Source organism: Nicotiana tabacum, chromosome 21, assembly GCF_000715075.1.
Source record: "Nicotiana tabacum cultivar K326 chromosome 21, ASM71507v2, whole genome shotgun sequence".
NCBI classification, from domain to species: Eukaryota; Viridiplantae; Streptophyta; class Magnoliopsida; order Solanales; family Solanaceae; genus Nicotiana; species Nicotiana tabacum.
Window position 1 is genome coordinate 33758436 of NC_134100.1, and position 9375 is coordinate 33767810.

Here is a 9375-nt window from a genome sequence, read left to right on the forward strand (position 1 = left end):
GTAAACTGACCCAGCATAGTCTCCCAGTGATCGTCCAGGCCTTGGTCCAGTATTATCAAACTGATCTTCAATCAGTCGTTGGTTCTGATTAAGCCCCCGATTTCCATCTCCATCTATAGTTTCTTCATGCTAAGCCAACATTTTAGAGGATTGACTTATTTTGTTGTCTACCAACTTTGTTTGCGAAGCACCTTGTGTGGCATGGTAGGTAACACGCCGTGATAGGCCACTTTCTTGGCCTTGATCATTTTTCTTTCATTTTTCATGTGTCCACTCGGTCTTTGACCATCCAACTTGATCTCAGGTCAATTCCTTTAACTTTTACTTAAACTTCAAAGTTTTATCGTATCCATTTTAGCTTTAAAAATGTATCTTAGCTTAGAATCAAGATTTACAAAATAAAAATCACGTACTATGTATAAATTCTTCATATTTTAGCTCAACTACAATTAAAGTGTAGTGAATAATAGGTAAAATATAGCTAAAATTCCATAACTCTAGCCTACTATCAGACATTCAAATATATGATATACTCCCTCCATCTTATTTTATATTATTGTTTGTCTGGGCACGAAATTGAAGAAAAAATTTAAAATTATATATGGTCTAAAATTCAACATAAATATTAATTTAATTATAGATCATCTCACTAAAAATAAAATGAGAATTTTATATTAAATTATTTTTAAAATTTAAAATAGTATTTTTAACATAGATTAAAAGAAAAATGTGTCAAACAAGTTGGAACAAAAGTACATGAAATACTGATGAGCTAAGTATTACTTGGCACTGTTAGGTCGTTTTGATGTTTACTGAAGTTAATTTAATAGAGATTGTTCTTAGATAACGCTCGTGTACGTTGCATCTTGCTGTAGGTCAAGAGAAGCTTATCTAACGCTCATGTTCTTAGATAACGCTCATGTACGTTGCATCTCTAAGGAAATTATTTGCACGAAAATTTTCTCTACACGGAATTATTGACGTTTTCTGAGCATGCATTTATATGTTTGCATATCATCCTATCTAATAGAACAAATTTATTCGAAAGAAGAATAGCACTTTAATTAGATTCTTGATAAAATGATTGAACTCGAAAGACTCAATTATATTTTGAAAGTGAATGTTGAATAAAAGGTTAACTCAATAAGGTCTGTAATCACATATCTATCGAGTGTCATTCTCCCTCGCTTATCTCATTATATTTCAGCATTTTTAAGCTTTTTCAATTTGTGTAATTTTATTTCTAAGATTGTTATCCGTGCACTCGTGGTTCACAACCACTCTCAATTGAAGTGTCGATTTTTCCTGAATAGTACTCAACAAGAGTTACTTGAACGTTATTTAATCCAATTCTTGTGGATACTATATTTTCTATACTATATTTGACTAGCGAGCTTTTGTTTTTACACATCAATTTTTATGCTCGTCAAATTTTGGCGCCATTACCGTGGTTTGGCGATCAATAGTGTTCAAAATAGTTTTTAGTGCTAATACAAGAACCGATCTTTATTTGTTTTTCTACTCACATGTTATTTCGTATTTGTAGGTGACAGGCTTGACTTCTCTGGTTTATGATTCGAACTTCATCTAGAGAACCGGTTCCATACGATCTATAGTTAGAGAAACATATGTAACAATTGACAAAAAAAGAAAGTCCACACCGAAATATTCTTGGGGAATTTTCAACCCAAGATAAAATGGCAAACAACGGGGAAGACCAAGTTGACTTGGCTGCAAGAGAAGCAACCCAAAGACTCACAATTGCACGTGCAACAGTAGAAGCAACTCTAAGTGCTGATGAGACTGTCGATGGGGACGGAGATCAAAGAATCAATCTTAATCGAGCTTTGATACAAGATCTTTTAGAATGTTGGACCAAGGCCTGAAAGATCACTAGGAGACTATGCCAGGCCAGTCAACATCGACGACAGTCCAGTGTGATACCCCCACCCATTGATGCAAATAACTTTGAACTCAAGCATGTGGTTATCCAAACTATTTAAAATAACTATATCTTCATAGGTAAACGTAACGAAGATATTAACAACTATCTGATGAAATTTAATGAAATCATGAATACCTTCCATTATAAAGGAGCATTATACGATGAAATTTACCTAAGGGCATTCCCCTTTTGCTAAAGTATGTTGAAAAATATTGGTTACGGAGTCTAGCTTCATGTCTATCCGTACACGAGAAGATATAACATGAAAATTTCTTGACGAGTCCTTATCTAATGCTAAGATGAGGAATATGAGGAAGGAGATTCATAACTTCAACCAAAGTAAGTTAGAAACTGAGTCTGAAACATGAGAAAGGTTCAAGGAGTTGTTGAGACAATGCCCACACAATTGAATGGAATAATGAATACTAGGCCAAGATTTCTGGGATGATTTTACACATGCCTCCAGGAGAATACTAAATAATGTATGTGGAGTCCTCTTATGATCTTATGAAGAAAACTCCAAAGAAGACTATTAACATTGTGAACGAGTTGTCTGAAGATAAATGCAGGAAAATGTAACCTACACACAGGCTGCTACTGGCAGCTCAAGGTTTATCCTTTGATTAAGAAGAAACGCTACTTCTCTACGTTCATTGACATAGGAAGGAGACTATTCTCATATTGTATTATGATGTTCAGAGTATGGATGTTTTCATATGCATACTGCTTGGATGCTTGGTCAGCCCCAGAATTTGATGGTGTTGCTTGGAGATTCACATTTGCCTTGTCCTGTGGAATGCAAAACTTGGCGCATGGTGAGAGCTTTGGAGGTGTTACATTGAGGTTTTTTACTTGGCTTGTGGATTCACTCATCACCATATGTTGGGAGTTGTCTACCTTACCACTTTGTAATAGTTAGGTTTCATAGTGTAGCTAGCTTTAGCTTTACATCCTTTAGTTTTGTTTTGGGACAAATTGTAAACATTGGATTCCAGTTTTGGATTATTATTATATATTAGCCACTAGGGATCTAGCCTAGTAGTATATTTGCTAAAAGAATAGATTAAAACAAGTTAAAGTTGCTTACCTATGAATTTGGGAAGAAATTATTCTCCAAAAATAGCCTCTATGGAGTAGGGTTCAAAATGGTATAAAACGAGCTTCGTCCTGAAATTTTGAACCTTTACCCAACTACAGATGTCGCAATTGCAACCATCGCAAAAGCGAACCACTAATTCGCAAATGAGATCAATGCCTGAGCCTGCCTATTATTGCAATTATGACTATTACCTCGCATATGCGAAGCCCCCAACCATCACAAATGCGGTGAAAGCTTCGCAATTGCAAAACTGCACATGAACTTCCTAGTATTGCAAATGCGACACAGTTGTCGCAAATGCGAAAACCCTTGGTCGCAAATGTGATTGTTGTTTCGCAAAAGCGAAGGTCACAGTCCCCAACCCATATTGCAAATGCGAGCCTAAAATCACAATTGGGAGGCTCGCAATTGCGGGAAGGTCTTCACAAATGCGAGACCTACATGCAACTCAAACCAGCAGTGCATCAGCAGTTCCAAAACCGTTCCCAACCCATCCGAAACTCATCCGAGCCTCTCGGGCTCCAATCCGAATATTCACACAAGTCTAATAACATATACAAACTTGCTCGCTAGCTCAAATCACCAAAATAATATCAAATATCAATAATCGATCTTTAAAACTCAAAATTTTCAACTTCAAAACTCATTTTTCCAACGTTTCCCATAATACACCGAAATGGCCTCGGTTCACCCAAAACCCCAACCAAACATGCCTACATATCCAAAAATATTATACGAACCTATCGGATTTGTCAAAATACCAATCTGAGGTCATTTACCTAGAACGTTGGTCGTGGTCAACTCTGGAAATATTCAAATTCATAAATTATATTTTCATTAAAATTTCACATATAATTTTTCCGAAAAATACGGACTATGCACACATGTAATAAATCATTAAATCAAGCTATAAGAAGTCTTGGAACACAGAAAATGAAGATAGAACTCAAAATATCCTATCGGGTTGTTACACGCTAGAAGACACTACACGGTTGTAGTAGTGCCCACACGATCGCAAAGAATAAACTGCCCCTGCCCCAATCCTCTTACTCGATCGTGAGACAAGCTCCACGATCGCGAAGCACTGTGAACCAACATGCAATTCCATAACATCTCCAGAATAGGAATGTTAACATGCCAATACCATTGAAACTGTCATTACAGTACACATATACACAATAGCAGACCACAGAGCTTTTAGAACCATTGGATACCAGCTTAAGTTCCCATCTGAGGCTTCAGTAATAACTGATAAGTTAGAGAGCTATGAACCAACTGAATACATATCCTGTAGTGAATACATACCCCGTAGACAATGCATAGTTCATGCAATGACCTAAAGCTAGACATGAAGGCATGTTATGCCCTTATATGATGAGATATTTACTGCCTGCTTGCACAAATACTTCCATATACCTTTATAACACCACCAGAATGAGCATGATAACATGCTAATAGCACTGGAAACTACCCTAACAATATACAAAATTCCTCTATAACAAAACAACTAGCAAGAACATGCATTAGGAAAATTAACATACTCATCAATCCGGAGCTCTTCTATTAGCAATCCTAACACTAAGATTAGGAGTCTATGACTTGTTAAGATTAATTAGTCTCCTCCCTGCACTTTGCAGTTCAGAGAAAGAGTAAAACTGGGTTATACCTGCAAAAGAAAATACAAGGTTAGCTAAAACATTTGCCACTATATTGCCCTCCCTTAGTACATGCTGGAATAGCACATTGAAGTGCTCCTTCATCTCCTGTATTCTCCTCACTTCGGCTATAATACACCATGGTGGATTCCATTCTCCTTCAATAATCTTCTTCAATCCTAGTGGATCAGTTTACAATATGAGAGGGTGTAGTTTATGAGCTACACAATATGCTAAGCCTTCTTCAATTGCCTTAGCCTCACCAATAATATTTGTTGTGTCCTCCTGTTGCTTTGCTCGTGCATATATCAATTCACCTTCTTTATCCCTCACACAGAAGCCTATAGAACTAGGCCCTGGATTAACTCTTGAAGCTCCACCAGTATTGCACTGATACCATCCACTATGAGGCAGTTGCCAATTCACCCTTATAGTCATCAACACTGTCTTGTATCCCTCAAAGAACTTGACCATGTTTGGCCAAAGATAAGGAATACCAGGAAGACAATTATACCTTGTCTTTTCTAAGAAGTGTAAGGTCTTGTTGATCTCATGAATCACTCTATTAACAGATACTGAACCACCATTTCTATTTGTGTTTCTCATCTTCCTAAGCTCCCAAGTGACAATAGCTGGCACAACTTGATATAGTGGCTTAGGTTTTAGGCAGTATGCAGCATTCCACCACTCTCTATTAACTTGATTCACCTGCACTAGCTGAAAATTAAGCCCTACAACATTCATAAATATCCTCCAAACTCTAGTAGCAGTATGGACAGACAGGAATAAATGATCAAATGATTCCTCTTGTGGAGCTTGGCAACATTACACCTATATATATATATATATATATATATATATATATATATATATATATATATATATACACACCTTAGTCTTCTCCACATATCATCAGTAGCCAATTTGAATCTCCATAGCCTCCAAAGAAAGAAATAAATTTTGAAGGGCAAACCTTTAATCCACATCTGCTTGAATTCCTGTTTAATGTTTGCCCTATGTCTCACTAACTGCTATGCACTACTGTTGTGAACTTGCCTGAGGCTATAGGTCTCCGTCAAGGCTTGTCCCAGTAACCTCCAGTGTCTTCAAATTCACCTGCTATATAATATGTTTTGCAATATCCTCAGGAAAAGATTGTTCAACTAGCTGCTCATTCTAGTCATCTCCTCGCCTCAAATCTGCCACTTCTTGTAAGTCCTTATTGATGTGAAAATCATGTGGCACTACATGATATAAAGTTCCTAACCCAGTCCAGTTTTCATGCCATATATTTGTAGTACCACACTTCATCTCACCAAATCTCATGCTCCACCTATTGCCTAGCATTTAACATTTGCCTCCAAATATGAGAACCTTGCCTAAATTGTACCACTGTTGGTATCTCCTTCTTGCAATATTTGTTTCACATAAAGTTTGACCACAATGACTTTGTAGTCCTAAATCTCCACCACAGCTTTGCAAACAGTGCCCTAGATACATCAAACAAGGATATGAAGCCTAACCCTCCTTCCTCATTTGGGAGACAAAGCTTCTTCCATGAGGACTAATGTCTACTCCTCCCTTCTTCCTTATTGCTCCAGAAGAACCTTGAAAATAACTTATGCAAGTGTTCCAATATGTTTTTGGGAGGATCCAGAACTAAGAGTAAGTGAACTGGCATGCATTGAAGCATACTACTGATCAGTGTAACCTTGCCTCCATAAGATAACAACTTTCCTTTCCATGAATGTAGCTTGGACTTTACCTTCTTTACAAGATCATCATAGTTGTCTTTCCTTCTCTTGGTATAGAATATTGGACACCCTAAGTATATGAAAGGGAATGCACCCTTAGAAAAGCCAGTAATATCACCAACTATTTGAATTGCCACATTAGATTGCATATAATAGGAACTCTTTGCCTTGTTGATGAGCTAGCCTGAGAACTTCTCATATCCACACAACACTGCCATGATCTTCTTCAATGAATCAGGATGAGCTGAGGCAAAGAGAATTGTGTCATCAGCATGTGCAAGATAGTTCAGTGGATCAGTCCACTTTGGCATTCCAAAACCCCTAAAAGAATTGTCATCAAACAATTTGTTCAATGATCTATACAACACTTCTGCTGACAATATGAATAATGATGGAGATAATAGATCTCCTTGGTTCACCCCTCTAGTAGACTGAAAAAGCCTGAAGATTGGCCATTCACCAAGATTGAGTACCAGTTATTTGACAACAAATTCAATATCATGATGATAAAATGTTCAACAAATCCCATCTTCCTTAACACATGAAGCAAGTACTTCAAGACACCTTTCATATTCTTTAACCATGTCCAATTTAATCACTACATTGGCAGGCTTTCCCCTTAGCCTAATGTTAGTAACAATCTCCTGAGTGAGGAGTGTGTTTTCAAATATACTTCTTCCTATCACAAAGCCTGGTTGGAGGATATCAAAGATGGCAAGAACTTTTCCAGTCTACCATGTAGAACTCTAGACATCACCTTGTTGATGAAATTGCTCAAGCTTATGGGCCTAAAATCTGAGAAAGTCTAAACCATTGGCATTTTTGGAAGTAACACAAGGTTAGTATGTGTGATAGATTTAGGCAGTGGTGCTCCCCCAAAGAAGTGCAATACCATATTATGAATATCAATACCAATGATGTCCTAACATTCTTGATAGAAAGTGCCAGTGAATCCATCAGGACCACTAGTACTCTCCCCACTAAGTTCAAACACAATAGCCTTGACTTCTTCAAGAGTAGGATATCTACATAATTCCAGATTCTGCTCCATAGTCACTATATCAGGCACATTGTCTAGTAGAGTGAAGTCAGTAGGATCAACTTCTTTAGTGAATTGCTTCTGGTAGAATTTTATAGCAACAGCAGACATATCATGTTGGCTTTCAACCCAGACTCCATCCCCTTTTTGTATTCTTTTCAATTGCAGCTTTTTTCTCTTGCCATTAACATGATTATGGAAGAATCTTGTATTCCTATCTCCTTTATCAAACCATGTCATCCTAGCCTTCTGCTTCCAGTATTGCTCTTTTATGCTTAAGTATCTCTTCAATTCAGCTTGTGCTTTTGGAAGCACTATTCTATTATCAACTATAGGTTCTTGATCAAAAAGCATCACCTTCACCTTCACAATGTCTTTCCTAATAGCAAGTTGTTTAAATATGTCTCCATATGTCTCCTTGATCCATTTTTATAGACCGATCTTCAACCTCATTAGCGTTTGCTTGAACATGAGATATGGATCTCCAATAAAGTCAGCAGTCCAGTTCTGCCTAACTACTTCCTTATATGTTTCATGTTTGGTCCAGAAGTTCAGGAACTTAAAAGGCTTGATGTAGTTAATATCTTATTCACCACAACTCATGAATAGAGGGGCATGATCTGATCCAGTCCTAATAAGATGTTCAACATAAATTGTAGGGAATAGATTCTGGAATGGTAAGTTCATAAAAACTCTATCCAGCCTCTTAAAGATACACTCAATATTTGGTTTACCATTCCACTAGGTGAATGGACTTCCTTTGTTGCCTAAATCAAACAGTCCACAAGAGTTCACACAAAAGGCAATGTCTTCATATTCATGAGGGTGAACTAGCCTTCCCCAATATTTTCATATTCATGTAGCACAACATTGAAATCACCACCAACGACTCAAGGCAACTCCATATCACTTGCAAGATAATACAGATTATCCCATAATTCAAGCCTCTCAAGTGAAGAACATTTAGCATATACAAATGTAAGCACGATGTATTGGCCAATATCGTGATGATACAGTTTGATAGTCACCTGCTGTTCAATATCCATCACTAATTCCCACACCACAGCAGCATCAAAGAAAATCCAAATCTTCCCATTAATGTTAGACATAACAACATCGATATTAAGTCTTCTTCTGTATCTTTGAATGTCTTGAGTTCTAAAAAGGATCCATCAAAGCAACCGCAAAGAATCCATGTTCTTTATGCATATTGATCCCTCTTTGAAAAGCCTGTTAAGTTTTAACAGACCTTATGTTCCATATCAAGGTCTTGATCATCATTTGATTACTGATACTGCCCTCTTGTGTATAATTCTTGTAGGTTGAGGTACTTCTTTAACTTGACCTTGCTTCTTGCCCTTCTTACAACTTCTTCCAGCAACTCTTGGAGATAAGTTTGCATCTCTAGCAACTGCCTTGAAATTGCCTGCAATAGATTCATCTTCCCCCTCTTCTTCAATCTCACCTTGTTCTACCTCTACATTCTGAAGGTCCAAAGATGCCACATTGTGAGTGATAATTTCATGTAGTATTTGGTTAGGTGACTTCAATGGGACTGCACCGGTTGCCAAATTCCTAAGGCACGGGCCACTGGCAATGCCTCAATTGCATTGAAGCCTTAGGAATAATGGCCTGCTCCTGTGACACCCTAGTCTTCTTCAACCCCTGGTTATGTTGTTCCATTGCTCCTAAAGTTTCCTGCATCACCTTGAATTGCAATTCATAGACTGAACCCATATTAGGGTTTATTGTAGCAGTAGACACTGGAATTACTATTCCATTAGATTCCTTAGGCTTGCCATCAGCTGTTTTGGTGTTTGACCTCACTATATCATCTAATACCATTGTAGGAGCCTTGTTAACATGTCCTACATCACTACCAT

General features: G+C 37.4%; 1 non-coding gene across 1 annotated transcript; it reads right to left on the bottom strand.

The window, feature by feature from the left end:
- Positions 1 to 2250: 2250 nt before the first annotated feature.
- Positions 2251 to 2357, bottom strand: LOC142175662 (small nucleolar RNA R71). Its single transcript, XR_012704755.1, has one exon. It is a non-coding gene; the product is annotated as a small nucleolar RNA R71 (small nucleolar RNA).
- Between the last annotated feature and the right edge of the window lie 7018 nt (positions 2358 to 9375).